Genomic DNA, 10110 nt, shown 5'->3' with positions numbered 1-10110 from the left:
TCGAAAACAAAACTGTGGGTTTCTACAAAAATCTGTATAGGACTTCGGAAGGGGATGGAACGGGTATCGACGAATTGGAGCGGAGCCCTTTAGTTTCGACAGAGGCAGCACGATTGGAGGAGAAATTTTTGGAGGATGAAATCAGAGCTGCGGTGTTTGAATGTGATGGATATAAAGCTCCGGGGCTGGATGGTTTTACGTTGGCTTTCTACCAAAAGAATTGGGATACGTTAAACCGGATCTCATGAAAGTGTTCAATGAATTTTTCGAGGGAGGAATTATCAACGGACTAAAAAAATGAAACGTATATTTGCCTTATACCAAAGAAAAGAGAAGCGATGAGGATTAAAGATTTCAGACCGATCAGCCTCATTACGAGTTTGTACAAAATTTTGGCAAAAGTACTGACAAATAGATTGAAGAAAGTGATGAGCAGCACAATAGCGCAAAACCAATGCGCTTTCGTCAAAGGAAGACAGATAACGGACTGTTGTCTAATTGCCAACAAAGTGGTGGAGGAGCATAGAAGGAAGAAGAAGCAAGGGTGGGTATTGAAAGTTGACTTGGAAAAAGCTTATGATAATGTCGACTGGCGATATTTAGATTTTGTGCTTCTTAAGAAAGGATTCGGGGTAAGGTGGAGGAAGTGGATTAAGGGATGCATTTCCAATGTCTCCTTCTCGGTCTTCATTAATGGAAGACCTAGGGGGAAGTTTAGAGGTGAAAGAGGACTCAGACAAGGAGACCCACTATCTCCTTTTCTCTTTAACCTCGTGATTGATGGCTTAGGCCGAATGATAGACAAGGCCAAGAAGGATAACATTTTGAGAGGACTTGTAGTTGGAAGGGACAAAATCAAAATTTCTCACATACAATTCGCGGACGACACCCTCTTTCTTGTACAATCTGCTACACATTTAAGGGAAGCGGTGGGGTTGTTGAAATTGTTTTGTGCGCAATCGGGGCTGAAAATCAATCTTGAAAAATCAGCGGTCTTAGGATTGAATCACTCGGATTACGAGGTTGAGGAGATGGAGAAAGAACTTGGATGTAAGCAAGAGCAATGGCCGATTAAGTATTTGGGGGCACCATTGGGAGGAAACCCTTCGAAATTTGAATTTTGGGAACCCGTTGTCTCAAAAATGGCAAAAAAATTGGCTAATTGGAAGAAGTCTTTCCTTTCAAGAGGAGGTCGATTGACATTGATTAAATCTGTGCTGAGCGCAATGCCAACTTATTTCATGTCTCTTTTTAAGATACCGTCTCAAGTTGCGAAACATATGGAAAAATTAATGAGGGACTTCTTGTGGGATGGAGCGGATGGGGAGACGCACTGTCATGTGGTTGGATGGGAACAAGTGTGCAAGCCTCTAGCGAGAGGCGGACTTGGTTTGGCTAACATACGGCTGAGGAACTTGGCTCTTTTAGGAAAATGGTGGTGGCGATGTGCAGTGGAAGATAACCCTTTGTGGAAAAAAGTGGTGGGCAGCATATAAGGGTTTCAAGCTAATGGGTGTGACGTGAACCTTGCAAAGAATTCTACTTACAAAAGCTCGTGGAAGTTTATCTCTCGTGCTCACTCGACTTGTCACCAGTTAATAGGGACGGTGCTTAAGGGGGGGAATTTTCTGCGTTTCTGGGAGGATAGGGGTGGGGGGGTTTGTGTCTTTTAAAGAGTGCTTTCCTAGTTTGTTCCGTCTTTCATCCTTTGTAAACAAACCAATCAACCATTTTTATTCCATCATCGAGTCTCAGGGTGAGTCTATTTTTCAGTGGGATTTAAGGTTTAGAAGGGATTTAAACAGCTCCGAGTTGGAGGAGTTCAGTACTCTTTTAGGTGTCTTAGATTCGATTAGATTGTGTGTGGGTTCTGCGGATGTCCGGGTTTGGTTAGGAGATCCTTCTGGAGTCTTTTCCGTCTCATCTCTATATGATTCATTCACTCAGGGCAACTCTTTTGGTGTTTTCCCTTACCATTCTAATATCTGGAAAGTACCAATACCACTTAAGGTTGGATCGTGGCTTTGGGGAAATTGCAGACCTGTGACATAGTGCAGAAGCAGATGCCGGCCTTTGTTTTGTCCCCCCAGTGGTGCACTTTATGCAAGAAAAGTGAGGAAACTCAAGATCATATCTTGTTGCACTGCTCATTCACGACTCAAATCTGGATACAAGTTGTGCACCATTTGGGGTTCGAGTGCGTTTTTCCTAGAAGAGCGCAAGACATGTTTATCACCGAGCCGGGATTCCTAAAAGGAAAGAGTCTGACGAACTTCTGGTACTTAGTTGTACATTGCACTTTTTGGTCTATTTGGATGGAACGTAATAACAGAATATTCAGGGACAAAGACAATACTTGGGAAGAGTTATGGAACACTATCAGATTCAGAGTCGCTACTTGGACAATAATCATACCTCAGTTTCACCATATCACATTATCAGAGTTAGTTAGGGACTGGAAGTTCATTACTTGTTAACATTTTCGCGGCGAGGACTTGAGGAACATTGTAACGAACTTTATTTTGCTAGAATCTGATGTGTGTGGATCACTCATCCACTGTAATTGTAACAATCTTTATTAATATAATAAAAACTAGTTTCTGATAAAAAAAAATATTTTGATTAAATTATTAATTTTTGTTTGAACCCATTGATAATAGATAAATGTGTAAAACATATATACTAAATCTACTATTTATTTGGATATACTAGTATACCTTGATGAACAGAATTTGGCCTTGGTAGACGTGTGCTAGAACTTCCATGCTCGTAATTTGATGTTAAAGTATGAAAAGCTATTGGCTCTGAGCGACATGTTTGTCGCACTGTAGTCACATCAACAACTGTCATGTATGTGGAGCTTTTTTAAACTTCGCAGTAGTATTTGGGATATTTTGTACAATAGTTCAACGTAAATAAATTATTGTTTTAACCTTACATTGTGGATATAATTCCAAATATTGTAATAAATACTTACGATTTTCACCGATGTTCTGAGTTGATTCTTGAATCAATGTATTTGGTGCAACAAAATCACTACTACCAAGATTAGACTCATCTGGAATTGATAATCTTTCATTATCTTGTCTACTTCGATAATTTGTACGACGGCGAGCCAATTCCATGTTCCTTGCATCCTCATTCATTGATCGTTGTCTGGTACGTTGAGTCAATCTACAATTTATTTGTTGACCTGTTGAACAATATATTCAGTTTGTAAGTGTTTTTTTGCATCTAGCACACATCAAAAGTATCAATTATAGACCATGTAAATATTTTTTGAACTACGTATTATACCATGCTGGTTTGAAGTAGAACTGGATGAAGTAAATTGCATTATTCTAATTTGGTAATTTGATCGACGTTGAGCAAGGTAAGATTATCAGCGTTGTTGGGTCATAGAATGTATCCTTTCATGTTCGTTATGCGTGCCTTTCGATGATGTAAGAGCTGGAGCTATAATTTGTCATGTCCTACATAGAATTATAGACCAATAGTTAATGTACTTATGAAAATAAAAAAAATAATAGTGGAATACACTTCAGAACAAAAGCGAGATTGGAGTGGTTAATGATTATTTTTGCATGTACGTACATGGAAATGTCGTAAACTATTTGAGGCTCTATGTTTCCAATATATCATCAGTTTTGTCTAAATATGAAAGCTATTGTAAATTATATATATTAATGCTATTGTATTATTATAATGATTTATCATGAATGAAATTGATTTTTAAAATAGAAATATTTTAATAATTTTTTTTAAAATTTTCCACAATATAGTATTAAAATTTTTTCTTGAAATTTGGTGTGAAAAAAAGCATACATGTGAAGACCTTTGTTGCTGATTTGCGACGTCATTTTGGATATAAAACATGTTATTGACATTGTTGTGTGATATATGATCTCCCGAACTCGTGGCTTTCATTTCAGTATTTAGATATCTGCAAGAGAGAATATATTCTCATTACATCAAATTCAACATAAAGCATAACCTAATATATACTGAGTGAAGAACCCGCTGCCTAAACTATTTAAAGAATCTTCATCAATCTAACACTAAATATGAAAAATTTATTGGAAGTTGTGAAGAAATAGTAGTAGACAAAGCGCTAGAGAAGCAGAAGATTAAAGTGAAAATTTTTGTTTTTAATAGATGTAAAAGACATATTATTGCGTGTTTTCACTACCGCAAGTGTACGGTGTCAAGTTTTAGTACTGGTTAGAGTACAGATATTGATCCCACGAGGAGTGTGTATAAAAATGTATATCAGTGCTCGTAATTAAAATAGTCTCAACTTTATTAAGAAAATCAAATAAAAGGTTGGTTTGTTTGAACGAATTAATTGAAAACAATGAATTAATTAAATCACTGAATTGAGAAATAATAATGAGATAAAATATCTAGAGAAATGATTTCACAAAGTTTCCACGATAAATATTCACAGTTGAATTTATATTCCTGAATTCCTATTATTGAATGGCCAAGAACACTTAGATTATTTTATTCCCCCTTTCCCAAGTGACGAATAACTGTATCTATCAACTTCGATTCAATCATTCCTAATTAGAATCTAAGTTTCATAGATAAATGCAAACAATGTTCTTACTAAGCCTCGCTAAAGTTATACGCCTTCCGAACGCTATAAACATTTAACGATGCGTCTCTAATGATCTATAATTCTAGTCCCTCTCCCGAGTTGTAGAACTAATCAGACAGCATACAATTTATGGCCAGTAAATTGCAGTCAACTCACTACAAAGAAACACAATTAAATAGAAAGGAATTCAATCATATAAATAACCGAGTCAAATTATCGTTTCCACAAAGCTACGTCATTCTCTAGACTAGAAAGTTAGTTCATGACGAAATCTATGTAAACGCAGCACATGTTTGAATATTTAGACATCGACACAGTAGAAAATAAAGATGAAGGAATCAGATAACAAATCGGAAGTGTCGTCTCTGTCCCCAGATCCGTCGTTCTTTGTCTTGTTCTTGTTCCTTCGTGTCTTTTTCTCCCTGGACTGCTGAATCTCTCGTCGAATTCTTTCTCAAAATGACGGCTCCCCCTTCTGACCTAAGAATCGCGCTTTTATAATTTACTGGAACGCGGCGCGCGCGGTGGCGCAAGAAGTGGCGCTGCAGCGCGTGCCATTCTGTTCATCTGATTGTGTGTGCGCGTGCGGTTGCGGGAGAAGTGGCGCTACCGCGCGTGCCTCTCGGGATTCCATGTTCGTCTGTGGGCGCGCGGTCGCGTGAGAAGTGGCGCTTCCGCGCGCGCCTCTCGGGTTGATGATTTGCGTGTATGTGCGCGTGGCTGCGCGTGAAGTGGCGCGGCTGCGCGCGCACCTCTGTTCCTACATGTGCTCTCGCCACCGCGCGCGCCGCGTTCCAGCAAATTATAAAAGCGCGATTCTTAGGTCAGAAGGGGGGAGCCGTCATCTATACTGTTATATTAAGTGTGAGGGCCTTAGAATAACTACTTTTGAGGACACCAAAATATTTAATTCCATAATTACCCTTCTTACCATACTTAAAACCTTTTCAAGTCACTCCATATTTTAAATAGAAAAAAATCACAATAAAACTTTCCTTTAAATCGAACAACTTTTCTAAATCGAAAATAATTTCGTGTTAATTATTTAGTATTATTTGATCAAATTAAAAATAATAATAGCACATGCAATGCATGTGCATCTTTTACTAGTTTTGAGAAAGAATTCGACGAGAGATTCAGCAGTCCAGGGAGAAAAAGACACGAGGGAACAAAAGCAAGACGGATCCGGGGACAGAGACGACACTTCCGATTTGTTATCTGATTCCTTCATCTTTATTTTCTACTGTGTCGATGTTTAAATATTCAAACATGTGTTGCGTTTATTTAGATTTCGTCATGAACTAACTTTCTAGTCTAGAGAATGACGTAGCTTTGTGGAAACGATAATTTGACTCGGTTATTTATATGATTGAATTCCTTTCTATTTAATTGTGTTTCTTTGTAGTGAGTTGACTGCAATTTACTGGCCATAAATTGTATGCTGTCTGATTAGTTCTACAACTCGGGAGAGGGACTAGAATTATAGATCATTAGAGACGCATCGTTAAATGTTTATAGCGTTCGGAAGGCGTATAACTTTAGCGAGGCTTAGTAAGAACATTGTTTGCATTTATCTATGAAACTTAGATTCTAATTAGGAATGATTGAATCGAAGTTGATAGATACAGTTATTCGTCACTTGGGAAAGGGGGAATAAAATAATCTAAGTGTTCTTGGCCATTCAATAATAGGAATTCAGGAATATAAATTCAACTGTGAATATTTATCGTGGAAACTTTCATCTGATTGTGTGTGCGCGCACGGTCGTGCGAGAAGTGGCGCTGCCGCGCGTGCCTCTCGGGATTCCATGTTCGTCTGTGGGCGCGCGGTCGCGCATGATGTTGCGCTGTGGCGCGCAGGCTACTGTCCTCGCCTATGCTCCTGCGCGCGCGGTCGTGCGAGAAGTGGCGCTGCCGCGCGCGCCTCTCGGGTTGATGATTTGCGTGTGTGGGCGCGCGGCTGCGCGTGGAGTGGCGCGGCCACACGCGCACCTCTGTTCCTGCGTGTGCTCTCGCCTGCGCACTACTCTGTTTTCCTGGTCCAAATGGCTTCGTTCCACTATTTTCTTCATTCCTGGAATGACAACAAAAACAAACCAAATACCGCATAATTCTGTTCGAAACAAGCATAATTCAAAATGGATTCTAATATAAATTAAGTGAAAATCTTGCACTTATCACATATGCAATGCAGAATCATGTTAAATGGTACAAAATTCGATTCCAAATATTAAAAATGGTCTCGAGGTGTGGTTTAGTTTTGAACGCGTATGAAAGGTGGCGCCTCGTAAGGCAGTTTCAAGTTGTGAGCGTAGTGAAATGCAGTTAATTTGATGAGAGTAAATTGAAAGCACTTATGAGGAATGAATCTAAGATCACCGAATAATGAAGATGAAAAAAAATGAGAGAATAAAGAGTTGGACAATATTTAAAACCTTGATCTACAAATATAAATTTGAAAACATTCATAAGGTTGAAACCGAAACCAACATTCAAAATGTGCATCATATTTTCGGGATTTTAGAACTCAAACGATAAAATTAAAAAATGGAAAACACTCGTAAGGGGTAAAAACATTACTAAAAAGAGAAAGGTATAAAAAAATCAAAATTTTGTAAAAAGATAACCAAGACACCGTTTAGTTACTCTAGCATGCCAAATTTTAATAAATAATAAAAGATGTAATAGTAGTTTTATATATATAGTTTTAAAAAATAAAAATTATAAATTCAATCCTTGATACTTAAAAAATCAAAAATATAAATTCAATCCTTGATACTTGAATACTATATATAAAATCTAACTTAACACAATACAATTGGAATTTTGAAGTAGAATTCGATACCATTATATTGAAATTGACAGTTACGCTACCAATGGTTTGAACAGAATATTTGAGTGAAGAAGAAAGGAACGTGGGGTAAGCAAAATACAATTCCTAGACACCATAAAATTTTTATATGGCCTTTAACTTTAATAAATAGTAAAAGATAACATCAATTTGTTGCCTCTTCTGGAATTTTTGAAGCTGCAAGTCACTTAAATGTTTATACAGAATTAAAATTTATGATTTGAAACTTTGACCAGATTTTGATCTCCAACCTTTGGACGAAAATTTTTGCAGTTTTCCCTTGATCGTTGGACCAAATAAATCATTTGTTTAATTTCCAATTCTTTTTCTGCTTTTTTTTATGGTTTACAGAAATCACAATGACAGAACTCTGTCCAGATTTTCAAAATTTGTAGTTCTGAGAAAATGTGTGACAACATACAAGAACTGTGGCAAATCACATTGGGTTATGAGAAGAGGCAGATTAAGATGCTTCTATAATGGTTAAAATGAAGACTTACAGACTGCTTGAAGTTTTGCCGTTGAAGTTAAATGTTTTTCTTACTAATGTAGATCTTCCACCAATTGAGGGGAACTTTGCTTCTGGAATTCTATCCCGGAATCATGATACGGTTGGTGTAGACCAATAAATGACACAAAATCGTTAGGGTCGGCATATGACAATTATCTTCGTAGCTCGGTAATATAATAAATTCATTCAAATACCTTGACAATATCAAAATTTTGCCTAATTCCTTAGTCTATAAGTACTCAAAAAAATTCAGATTACATGCCTTCAGATTTTTTCTCATAACTTGACCAAAACTAACCAAATTTTTCTTCCTCTATTTTTTTTGGGAAGATAACTCATTCTAGCACATTCAGTTGTTCAATTGCTTAGTCTACAACTACGCATAAAAATTCAGTAGCATACGGTTTGAAGTAAATGAAAAACTCATATGGGATTTTGAAGAGGTATCTGAATCTTCAGGGCTATTGAGGAGGTGATTTTCGCAGATAAAATGAACAACATCAAATGTAAAAAATATAGAACCCAAATCATAAAATAATGAAACCAATGTCAAAGATACAATTAAACAATAAACAAAGAAAAGTAGGAAAAAATCTCAATGTGAAAAAAACCATAGTAGAACAGAGGGAAAAAGGAAAAATAAAACTTCAAAATTGTGATGGGTTTGAGGCATAGTTGAAGATCGGTCCAAGTTGTGAGCGGCGTGAAATGCATCTTAGTGTATGATAGTAAATTTACAGCGCTAATCACAAATGAGTCTAAGAATACCGAATAACCAAGATGAAAAAAATTTGAGAGAATAAAGAATTGGACAAAATATAAAACCATAAGACGTAGCAATTGAAATTCATCTTCCCCAGCGAAATGCATCATCCTTGCATCTCAATTAATCTATTAATTAAAATCATGTTTCACAGTGATTCATCATCCATTGGAAAATATAAAACCTTGATTTAGAATAAAAAATTGGAGAACATTCGTAAGGGGGAAACCTAAATTAACATTCGTAAGGGGGAAATTCAAGCTAACAATCAAAACGTGCATCCTTTGTCGAGATTCTAGAATTCAGACGATAAATAAAAAAAAGTGGAAAACGATTATAGGTGTTAAAATATAGTACAGAATAGAGGAAGAGATAAAAATCAAACCTTCAAAAATTTGAAGGTGTTTGAAGCGGGGTCAAGCGCATCGAAATTCTGAGAAGAGAAAATTTTCAGAGCAGAGAAGATCGTCACTCTGTGTGGGAAGTTGAAGATAAGAAAATCTGAGAGTTGCGTTTAAGAACGTGGAGTGATGTGGTGTTGGTGAAGGGTATTTTAGGCATTTTAAAAAACAGGCCAATGTAGTTACTCTAGCCTACTCTGCTTTAATAAATAGTAGAAGAAGTAGAAGATTTAAAGGGATCAATGATTAGATGTTTTAGGTAGATAAAAAAAATCTAATCAATTATTTAAGCATGCACTAAAAATCTAACCCGTTAATTTAAAAATATTAGGTGCCAAATTTACAAAATTTAAATCCCCGTTTCAAGGTTAATATCTCCTATATTTATTATTTTGAAGATTGATAAATAAAATACTTAAAATCTTAACACAACTTAAACAATAATTAAATAAGTTAATTATGGCATAAATATCATTATATAAAATATTTTACCCCAATTTAAAGAATAAATCCTAAATTTTAAAATTAACAATTTAAACTCTTAAAATTTTTTAAATATCCTAATAAATTAAATTAGACTTTAAAATACTAAAATTTGTAAGTAACGTTCAAAAACCAACCTACGTAAACTGCATGCATTCAAAATTGTTTTAATTGCTTAATTATTTTTATTTAATTGATTTTAAATGTTAGCATGCTATTTATTATATGATTAAATGTATGATTGCATGATTAAATCTCACCTCCTTATGTGATACCCTTGTCCCACATCGAAAAAAAAAAAAAGATTTAAAATGAGTTTATAATGACTTACAATGGACTTCTATAGCAACTTGGGTTAATCATTTTCGTAAAGCGAGGACGAATACGAAGTAGTCGCTATAGGATCCCATTGTTCAGTCACGTAGTCGCGGGCCCGGGCTCGGGGCGTGACAGAATGGTATCAGAGCCGGTCACCGGCATGGAACACCGGGAAATAAGTACT

This window comes from Primulina eburnea, chromosome 14 (assembly GCF_022965805.1).
Source record: "Primulina eburnea isolate SZY01 chromosome 14, ASM2296580v1, whole genome shotgun sequence".
Lineage (NCBI taxonomy): Eukaryota > Viridiplantae > Streptophyta > Magnoliopsida > Lamiales > Gesneriaceae > Primulina > Primulina eburnea.
This window is presented reverse-complemented; position numbering follows the sequence as displayed.